Source organism: Notamacropus eugenii, chromosome 1 (assembly GCF_028372415.1).
Source record: "Notamacropus eugenii isolate mMacEug1 chromosome 1, mMacEug1.pri_v2, whole genome shotgun sequence".
NCBI lineage: Eukaryota > Metazoa > Chordata > Mammalia > Diprotodontia > Macropodidae > Notamacropus > Notamacropus eugenii.
Genome location: NC_092872.1, coordinates 673961521 through 673971115, shown reverse-complemented (window position 1 = coordinate 673971115; position 9595 = coordinate 673961521). Strand labels below are relative to the sequence as shown.

At 39.4% G+C, this 9595-nt stretch overlaps 1 long non-coding RNA gene across 2 annotated transcripts in view; it reads right to left on the bottom strand.

Annotated features, from left to right (window-relative positions):
• Window positions 1-1929: 1929 nt before the first annotated feature.
• The window catches only part of LOC140521124 (uncharacterized), a 189383-nt gene continuing 181717 nt past the window's right edge, over window positions 1930-9595 (bottom strand). For both annotated transcript variants that reach the window (XR_011972807.1, XR_011972804.1), the window contains one exon: window positions 1930-7781. This is a non-coding gene — a long non-coding RNA (uncharacterized lncRNA). The remainder of the gene's footprint in view (window positions 7782-9595) is intronic.

The following is a 9595-nucleotide window of genomic DNA, read 5'->3' as shown; positions in this document are numbered from 1 at the left end:
TAAAAACTCACAGGAGTTTATGAAATGTTAAAGATTTGCATAAAGTACTCAAGATATCCTTTCTAGTTCCTCTACAAGGGAAATACACTTGAAGTTGTTATTGAGATAACCCTCTGACATTCTAGTGAGTTCTTTCCCACTGAGTACTATATTGTCTCCTTAAAACTTCTAGTACCATTCTATGTTTTAAATTTCGTCCTGGAAACTATATTTTAGGTTGCTATCCAATCAGACTGACAGTCTAAATAATTCATTATTTCTGCTTTCCAAAGAGCTAATCCTCTTCTTTATCCAAGGAGCACATTTTATTATAAATCTCCATTCTCTTTCTAGAATCTCTAATCCTAAACTTCTTGAATTAGAAATGTCTTGAACTTAAGAAATCTCAAACATGGGATTTCTGCAGCAAGGGTCTGCTCCAAGAAGCCTTCTGTTGAGAAAATCTCTTTCCTTAATAAGACAATATGCAAATACATGGGAGCTATCTATAAATACCTGACCTGTCACCATAACTTGGACTGAGAAAGTATACTCTCAAGAACTCTAACTTTTGACCTCTGTTCAACAGCTATAGGGGAGTGCTAATAACACCTATCTGCTCCTATTCCAAGCCATTCATTTCATTACTTGAAAGTGGGGTGAAGAGGGGGATGATGGTTTGGAAAAACAATAAAAACCAAATGGTTTCCTTAGGAGTTATGAGTATCAGAGTATGTCATTTCAGATCTCATTTACCAGACTTCCTTCCATACCTCAGAAGCTTCCACCCTCTGCTTGGGCAGGTCCCTTCTCCTATTGATGAAACATTCTTTCCTAGAAATTCCATTTTGGAGAAGGGTCCAGATCAGCCATCCTTCATTCTCTGGACATTACCACCATGCTTCTGTAGTCTCACTCTCCTATGTACATACCTCTTCTGTTCCTCCCACCTCCCCTTCTGCTTTCCAGCTCCCTTTTATGGGTTGTATTCCTTCCATTATACTGATGCTTCCTGAGAACAGGGACTGCTTTGACTACTGCTTCTATTTGTAGCTACCAGTCACAGTGTCGGGCACTGAAATAACTGCTTGTTGACTGAATGACTGACAGACAGATCACACCCAGACTGAAACCCCAGGACTCTTGATTTTCTGTGTCTCACTTCCCAAGGTACAACAGAGTACTGAGAAGTCTGTTGGGAAGCCTTACATAAAGTAAATCTGAAACTATTTATCTTGCCCCAAACTCATGACCTAATTGTTTACCATTGGGTTTTTATTTGGATCCTGCAAGAGAAAAGTCACATGATTAGCCAGAATTAGGGTAAGAAAGTAAGGCATTAGGGACAATGAGGCTTTCTTTGGAAATCCAAGGCCATTGATGCTTAGTCAGACCTTAAAAGCTTTCAGATCAAAGTGGTTCTAGAGGATAAGGCAGACTAAATCCCTATGGAAATCCTAGTGTTGGCAAGACAAGCAGAGAAAGAGGAGGAATAGGAGAAGCTAACCAAATACCCAGAAAATTCTGGCATGAACCCATTCCTTAAAGTGCCATCTATAAAATGATCACATTGAGCAATCAACCACTGAAATTAATTTAAACTATTCAAATGGGTGGGTCTTTTTTATCTGGGGCAGGGGAGGCAGAGGCAGGGAATGGGGAGGGTCAATCCTGATGGTTAAGGATGGAAGAGAAAGAAGGAGAGAGAAAAGGAGTGAGGGAGGAAAGGAGGGAAGGAGGGGGGAAGGAAGGAAGGAAGGAAGGAAGGAAGGAAGGAAGGAAGGAAGGAAGGAAGGAAGGAAGGAAGGAAGGAAAGAAGGGAGGGAGGGAGGAAGGAAGGAAAGAAGGGAGGGAGGGAGGGAGGAAGGAAGGAAGGAAGGAAGGAAGGGAGGGAGGAAGGGAGGGAGGAAGGAAGGAAGGTATGAATACCTAAATATTTACTATGGGCTAGATGCTGTGTTAAATTCTAGGAATACAAATATAAGGAAGTAAGATAATCCCTGCCCTTAAAGAGCTTACTATATTATAAGGGAAGAAAACAGACATAGAGAAATGATGACTAGGGAGGAATGCTCTGGAGAGGGACAAAGAAAATACTGATTAGAGTAGCAGGGCAATTGATGGATATGTCTTTGTCTGGGAATTTAGTGTTGATTTGATGATTATTCTCAAAGCTAGAGTTATAAGAGAGGGAGAGGGTACATGGGTGTGGAGATAGTGAAGTAGCATGGTGGCCTAACATAAACTACTTAATCTCCTTAAGTCTCAGTTATCCCATCTGTACAATGAGAGAGTTGGTCTAGGTGTCCTTTAAGGTTCATTCTGGCTCTAAACCTATGGTCTTACCACTCTAAAATAATTTGAAAATCAATCAGCCTCCCCAGAGAGGCAGCATGGTATAACACATAGAGTGGTAGACTCCAAAAGACCTCAATTCAAATCTCATTTCACATTGAAGGACCTCACTTGACCTTTCTAGGACTCAGTTTCTTCAATTGTAAAATGAGATGTTTTGATTTAACCTGTGAGGTTTCTTCACATTACTAATTCAGGATCCTATTGATATCACTGTTATACCTTCTGGGATTGGTCGTGCAAGTCCAACCACCACCCAGTGAATGATGTCATAGGTCCTCTTTGAAAATGAAGGACAAACAACACTAACACATTTCCTTGACTCAGTCCAGAGTTTTTGAATTCTAGAGAGGCCTCAGAAGTTAGTAGGTCCAACCTGATGAATGACTTATCATTTCCCTGCCAAGTGGTCAACAAGATAAGGAACGTAATAAACAAAATGACAAAGCAAACACAACCATTTTGTCATCTGCCAACCACAACTGACCCACCTGGAGTGTGCATCTCCTGTACATATTATCTCACCAGTATTATCTCCAGAATCTATGCCCCCAGTCCTTGGAGAAATTCATGTCCTCACCTTTATAACTCCTCTCTAGGGCCCATACATCTTTACCACCACTGGAGTGAGTACAAACTTACCTAATCCACTCCATCTAACTAGCCCCAGACACCAGACTATTCTTTACCTTCACGTACCTTCCAGTCATCCACTCAGGCCCTCTTTTCATCTGCTCCTGTCCTTTTCCTCTCTTTCCTATTCAATTTCCTACTCTGGATACAGGAAAGAAATCAAAGCAGTAATCAAATTGTATCGTTCTGGAAAGGATATGTCACCTGGTTGTCCTGTATATTAATTCACCATCTCTGTTACTTACATGATCCAAACTCCCTTCCTGGTCCCCACTCCCTTACCTGTATTATCTTCTCCTATTAGACTATCACCAGCACTTAGTATAGTACCTGGCATACAGCAGATAATAAATATTATTGAATCAATTGAATGGTTTCATTGAATTTATGAATTGATTAGGGTTAGATGGAGTTGGGATTTACATTCCCAGTACTCAGCACAGCATGTGACATATATTGTTTAATAAATTCAGTTTCATCCTTTCATTTAGCAAGGTCATGACAACATGAATTTGAATGTATTGTAGATCCAGTCCCGTTGCCTATAACATAACAACTCTGTACAATAAAAAGCTGACATAAATACAGACAACCTAGAGGTTCGGTTTTAGTCTCATGTTTGAACACAAGTATTCTAATGAGATTTTGTTGCTTGACCTAGAATGAGATGAACCCAGACTCTAAATTACTTCCTCAAACTTATTCATTGATTTCATTCAATTGATTTAATTCATGCCATAGATATTAGAAAATCCCTTCCCTTTTTAACACACATGTATGCAGCACTGTTTGGGGGACTGGGGAGGCAGAGGGAGTTATTTTTCTTGTCTGTCCTTTGCTCTTGAAGAGGACCAGTGATGTCATGAGGATAATATCTTGACTTGCCCATTAATTGGATTTAAGTGAAATGGAATGTGCAGTCATCAGCTTCACTCTTTCCTCCAAAGTCATCAGGGTCCAGTGGCAAGCCATAAGGCAAGATGACTGGCCATGGCCCCAGATAGAGGGGATAGTGAGGGGAAGGAAATACAAAATTAAAAAAAAAAAAAAGAGTTGATACCACAAGCTTTGCTTTCAACAAACATTTATAACCTCTAATTATCTTAAGGCATTACAAAATTTCCCAAACAAAATATGCTTTATTTATGTGAATATATGCATGTGTAACTTGTATCACTTGTAGAAACAAAAGCTAAGATTTTTCTCAAAATAAGATCAGTACAAGAATATTTTAGTGCCAAGAAGTGCCTACTATGTGCTAGACGTAGATAGTAAATAAGGCACAATCCTTGCCCTCATGGAGTTTATAATGTTATCACAAAATCTACTAGAGACAATTCAGGTTACTTGGAGATGTGAACTACTCTGCATAATAATAGCAGTTACACTGACTAATCAAAAGCCCAGAAACTATTGACTTTATTATCCTGCAAGGATGGTGACTGCCTGCGTTTGGCCCAGAGACAAAGAGTGAATTAAAGAGCGCTGCCACCTCCGCTTCTGTGCACTCGAATTTATGGCTCATTTCTCATCCTGCTCCATGCTCCGCAGAGCTGAGGGGAGCATATTTCATTTTCACTGAAATCCACCCAAGCCCATCAATGAGAGCTTTATGTTCAATGTGTCCGCACTGCTGGAGAACAAGGCAAGAAAAGGGGTCTGAGTTAATAAAAAGAAATATAATACACATAAACCATAACACACTAAACTTCTTCCTTCCTGGCTGCTGAGGGAAGTTTATCATAAAATGGCAAATGTGGAAGGAAATGTGGGGAGCAATTTGTTCCTGTCTATCCTGTGAGGACAATCAGTGAATTCGGTCGAAGGACGGGGCAAAATCAACATGAATAATATGGGCCTAGGACATAATGGAGGCTTATCAAGTGGCTGCTGATTTGTTGATTGTTATTTAGGGGTATCTCTCAAGGTGATAATTCCCAAAAACAAAACCTGCCTTAGCACAGAACTATAACTGAGAATTCTTGCAACTAATATAAATTCTTTTGGGGGGAAGGGAATAATCATTTATATAGTGCCTACTATATGCCAGATAATTTTACAAATGTTTTCTCATTTCATCCTCACAACAACCTTGCAACATAGGCATTATTGTTACCTTCATTTTATAATTGAAGAAACTGAGGCAAGAAAATGTTAAGTGACTTGCTCAGAGATACGCAATGACTGAGGCTGAATTTGGACTCGGGTCTTCCTGACTCCAGCCTCAGTGCTCTATCCACTGAACCACCAGCTACATTATAGAGGAGGGCGTAGGGAAAAGTGCCTCTGTGTGCACAGTCAAGCTAGGAAAGGAACATATACTGCCCCTCAAAGAGTTCAAACCTTGCCCCTCTAGTTGGGGAATAGACCCCAGGAGAGATGCTTCATAGAGATTAGCCAACAGAAACCGAAAACAAGGCACGGGATGTTGGTCGCAGCAAGGAAGAAGTATTTCTCTCCCATGAGTGAAAGAACAGTCTTCCCTTAAATGTCAGCATCCTAGGATAAGCTGCAGCCTTCTTACTCTAGGTACAGCTCTGCCTCAGATTATTTCTAATTATCTTAAGGAATTGTTACAAAATACTCAAAACAAAATATATTTTATATCAATATCTGTGCCCAATTGGTATGATTTTTAGAAAAAAAGAAGTTTCTATAAAATAAGGTAACAAAAGGATAATTTACTGCTAAGTGAATGAGAAGTGTCCTAGAATTTCTGGCCCAATGCTTTTTGGGTGTGGTTCACAAAGGGTTTTCTTATAATATTTTATTTTAATGAATCTTAATTCTGTTGATCTAGTTATATTGTTGGTTTGGCTCCATGAAATTATAATGGGGTAAAGCAATTGGAAACACACTCACCCTGTACGACATTCCAGAATCCAACATAACCCCAGAAATCTGAATTTATGTACCCTTTGAAATGAGGGAGAATCTCCTCTCAGGAATCACTGCACATCCTGTTTTATTTTTCTTTTTGGGCTAACATAGGCATACTCTAAGTACTTCCCATTCCAACTGTCTGTGCAGTAGGTGATGAACTTCTTCCTGGGAAGGAATCATTGAGGTAGATATTTGAGACTGTGATTATATAGGAAATGTCTGTCAAATAATGACACATTAGGGGGAAAAAAATTCGTGGGATTAGGAGTATAACTGAGGATCCCTTTGCTCTAGAGAGGAAATACAAAGGGACCCTGACTTTATATACAATTTGATTTCTAGACTGAAAAGAGTCAAGGATGAAGTGCTTCTGTTCTGCATTCAGAAACTGAGATTCATCTCCAGCTTCCTTCCCTTAGAGGGTCTACCAAACAAACCTTTTATCAACAAGCAAAGCCCTGAATAGACTGGTTTTCCTTCTTGCTCTATCCCCCGTTTTTGGAGACATCCTTGGTTCTGGCAGGATAGAGAACAATCGAAAGCTCTCTGCATTGTCTCTCCAAATTAAAAGAATGTGACCTCAAGTGACAAAAACTTCTGGTCTCTGGTCTCCCAGATACTGATCCTCTGCTTATCCCCTAAGAAGTCTAAAAATCTTTAGTTCTTCCCTTAGCTTTGGGATCCTGACCTTGTCTCCTTTCTCATCTTCTTCTTCCTCATGGTGCTGCCTACTCTACAGTCATCATCTCCATCTGTCTTCCATTTCCACCAGAATCTCGGACTCGACCTATCAGTTACTGGCTCTACTAGACAAGCTTTCAACTTGCCTTGTGGAGGTCCAGGTCTCCATATCATTTCCCTCATGTTATCTTCCCTCCATGGCCTGGTACAAGTATCCTACTTTCTCTACTTTTGCATTTTGCCTTCTCTCATTAGAATATATGAATATATAGAATATAATTCTTCAAATATGATTCTGTTTCTGACTCTATGGACATTTTTTACCTTCCCCTGCTCCCTATTTCCTTTTTATGTGCTATCTTCCTTTATAAGAATGTAAGGTCCTTGAGGGTAGTCACTATCATTCTTCTTATATTTGCTCTTAGCACAGTACCAATAGTATTTAACAAATGTTCTATTTATCTATCTATCTGTCTGTCTGTCTCTTGTTCTCACAGCAGAGTTCTAATTCACCTTAGTCTTAACAAATTCCCAAGATAGTCACTAGAATGAGTTCCCAGGACAGCAGAGCATTACAGCTTTCTCCAAGTTGCTAGAAAACGGCAAAAAAAATATCCAAAGGCCAACTGCTGGGTATCTAGGTGTACTTTATTCAAGTTCAACTAGTCAACAGCAAAGAAACCTATGAAGTATTTACTACATTTCTCTCTCTCTGTAAAGAAATTTGCCAATTCCTTTTCCAGCTCATTTAACAGATGAGGAAACTTAGACAAACAGGGTGAAGTGATTTGTCCAAGGTCACGCGGCTAGTAAGAGTCTGAGGCTGGATTTGAACTCAAATCCTCTTGACTGCAGACCTAGACTCTATCCACTGCCCCACCTAGCTGCCCTTAACTCTTACTCTTGGTTTACAGATAAGCAAACTGAGGCTCAAAAGGGCTGAATGGTTTGTTTGGTGGTGAATCTAATAAGTGTCAGAGAAAGAATTTGAATTCAGGACTTCCTGATGCAGCACACTGCCCATAACAGCGAATAACACATGCACAGATAAGCTAATACAAGATAATGAGAGGAGAGATCATCCTACTATGGTCTCTGAAAGAATGCTCCATCTGATAAAAACAGCTTTGGATAGTGAGAGCAGACTGATTTCCTGTGTCACTAATCATCTTCATGAGGTGCCATTTTCTTCCCCAAGTAGAGTTATCTGAAGCATTTTCATTTTATACCGACTTAAAACTCAATAGTCCCTGGAAATGAAAACAAAAACAAACTTTAGACTTATGAGAGAAAATTAGAAAGACTTTCTTGATTCCCCTGTTGATTATCTCTTATTTATCCTGTCTACGTCTTTCTTGTACATTACTGCTTTCATGTTGTTTATCCCCATTAGACTGTGAGCTCCCCAAAATCAGGGACTAATTGTTCTTTTTTTTATTTTTCAGTGTATTCCCAGTACTTGGCATGGTGCCTGGCACATAGTAGGCACTCAATAAATGCTTGTTGACTGACATGCCTGGCACATAGTAGGCTCTCAATAAGTGATTGATAACTAAACGACTTGATTGACTAAACAGACCAAAAAAGATGATCCTTGAAATAATAGATAGCATTGTCTATTTCTATCACAGCACCATGCCTTTTAAGGAAAGAATTTCTCATTTAGCTTCTCTCCTTGGGATTACAACCCTCTTAGACACACCTCTTACATGAGTAATCATCTGAACTAGTGTACTTTGCCAGATTTTTAGAGTATGGGATAGTACAGTAATTTAGCAAAATTATATATGTGTAGGCAAATTATAGATTCTCAGCAAAGCTGCAATTGTCAGGCATTTCTCAGCTTTAATCTGCCTACCTCAACACAATAGACTTGTATAGTGCACGTGTAAAACCCTGGGAGGTCCTTATCCTAGCTCCCAATAATACTGTTAAGTTGGATCCCCAAAGCTAGGCTATTATATTTTTCCCCTTGGGATTCTAGAGGTGCCCCCAAGGGGTTGGAGGTGATTTTCTAATTCCATTGGCTCACACCCCATCCTGGAATGTGCTCTCAATGGCTGGTTTTAATTAGCTTTTAGAAAGGCTTATTTATTAGACACAAATATGTAATAAATGGGGGAAGGAAAGAATAAAGGGAAAAATGAAGTTACATGATAACTTAATTATATATTTAAAAGGAATATCAAGTTATACATAATGGATTTGTAGTTTCTATTCTGTTGTTATATAAATGCTTGTTTTATTTATTCATTATTTATAAAGGTGAAAGGCTGTTATAAACATACCCCCAAATCTATGACACTCTCCCATAAGTACATAAAGTCCAGGTGAAAATGGTCCCAAGCTTACAGAGTGAATATGACAAAGGTGTAACCTAGTTCTTGGAAGTCCTGCTGGAGTCCTCAGGATATCCCTGTTAGATCTGGTCTTGTTTCTCTGCTAGGCTTTTTATAGATTCTTAAATCTGTGTTCCCTTGGTCCTTGGCTTCTGATGTAGACATTACTATGAGCTTATTTGGGTCACTGATTAAGACAGTGATGGGAAGATGGGAAGGCCTTCAGATCCCTGAAGGTTCTTCTCTAATCAAAGTGGGGGTGGGAGGGGTGGAGTGAGAAGGAGGCTGAGAGTAAGACAGAGACCTGGGGCTCTGCCTCTACTTTCCCCCACTCCATGGCCACCCCCAATGCTTTCTATAAGTTTAGCTTTCTTCTCTCCACTGACTCCAATCTTTGCAACCTATTGCTCTGTTGTTTTATAGATGACCCAGAGGGCATGACCGAATTTCCACAGACAATCTGAGTGTACTTCCTTTGCAATCCTGCTCCATTTAATTAAAGGCCTTTAAAAAAATTTAGTTTTGTTTTATTTTCAAATGAAGATCTTCTCCCTCTTCCCCTCTCCCATTGAGAAAACAAGAAAACAAAATCCCAGTTACAAACAGATATGGTCAAGCAAAATAAGTAAATTGCCACACGATTAAGGATTTTTCATACTTAGCAGGAAGTCTTTAATTTTTGGATTTATAGTTTTTACCTAGTTAAGGCATGAGTAGCTTGAAAC